We start from the raw sequence: 1,536 nt of genomic DNA, 5'->3' as shown, positions 1-1,536 counted from the left end.
CGGAGTTGTCATTTATTGGTATATTTTTTTGTGCACATATTTGGGGCATGGCGGGGTCCTGTCCCATCCATATGATTTTAGTACTCCAGTTAGAGGCTCGTAGATACATATGTGGGGTAGTAGATATCTCATGATCACCTCAGTGTATATTTTGTAGCCTTGTGGGCTTATATGTGTATATATATATATATATGTATGTATACATACTTTGGGAGATTCGAAAATTGGTTTATGACAAGTCCTATGTTGAAAATGATAGTTGTACAGGTTGGGTACGACAGATAGCATGGTGGGTGGTGCTCGGTAGCCAGCTCCGAGTACCCATCATGGCCCACTAGTTGGGTCATGACACAGGCTGCCCACAAAAGTAACACACCCCCATACCCTGGCGGTACTGGCTAAAGTGGCCCTTACCGCACTAATCACAATGGGGCAGTGGGGGCCTTGCCTGGCTCGATTCTCCCCTATTAGAAGGAACTGACGCTCTCGAACTCTGACCCGGTCCGCAATAAGGGGTCGATCATGACGCCGCTCCGGAACCGGAAGGTGCACTAACTACCGAAGAAGCCGATCTTTCTATAAGAATATGGCCTATAACCTTCTTGATAAAAAGCGATCGAATAACCACGGATCCGGCTCGCTTTTATAACGGTCCCTATTCGGGTCTTTCTCAGTCTGCTATTGACATTCAAGGTCCTCCAAATTATGAGCATACGCCTGGATACGAGCAATATCCATGCCACCCTGTAATGAGGCCGTCATACAATCCTTAATCAAGTGAGGCCCAAGTCCAGTCACGAAACGGTGTACCCTATCTTCCATTTCAGCTACCATCATCGGAGCATATCTAGCTAAGGAGTTAAACTTCAAACTATATTCCCGGGTGCTCATATTGTTCTAGCGAAGTAATAGAAACTCATCAGCCCTAGCCCGGCGAACCTCAGCGGGCAGATAATGAGAAAGGCCCTGGTGAATTCGGACCATACTGCTGGAGGTGCGTTCTGCCCTCTCGACTGTTGATAGAACTCATACCATACTGTGGCTACATCCCACAGTCTATAGGAAGCTAGCTCCGCTAATTATGTATCAGAAGCATGCATTACCCTCAAAGCGCGGCCCATTCGATCTACAAAGTTCTGAGGATTATCCTTCGGGTTTGTCCCCGTGAAGATCGGAGGGTCCAAAGTAAGAAAGTCACGCACGTGGGAACTATCTGAAAGACCAGTCTACCGCTGGGTCTGAGTAGCCACTAATCTAGTTAATAACTGGACTGCATCTCGCAAGTCCTGATCGGGAACAGCAGGGGGAGGAGCTGGAGGCTGAGGAACCGGAGGATCCGGAGCTCTATCATGCTCTTCAGTAACTAATGGAGTAGAGGTAGCATGCGACGGGGTAGCGCTCTAGCCCTTACCATGCCCTAACTCGGCTAGGGATACTCAGCTCGGGCCTTTCCCCACAGCGCCCCCGTATTTTGCTGGCCTTCTTCTTTCTTTGAGGCATCGCTGAAATTTAAACAGGAAAAGATTAGATGATGTC

Source organism: Lycium ferocissimum, chromosome 3 (genome assembly GCF_029784015.1).
Source record: "Lycium ferocissimum isolate CSIRO_LF1 chromosome 3, AGI_CSIRO_Lferr_CH_V1, whole genome shotgun sequence".
NCBI lineage: Eukaryota > Viridiplantae > Streptophyta > Magnoliopsida > Solanales > Solanaceae > Lycium > Lycium ferocissimum.
The sequence above is the reverse complement of the archived record's forward strand: the minus strand, read 5'-3'. Positions refer to the sequence as shown.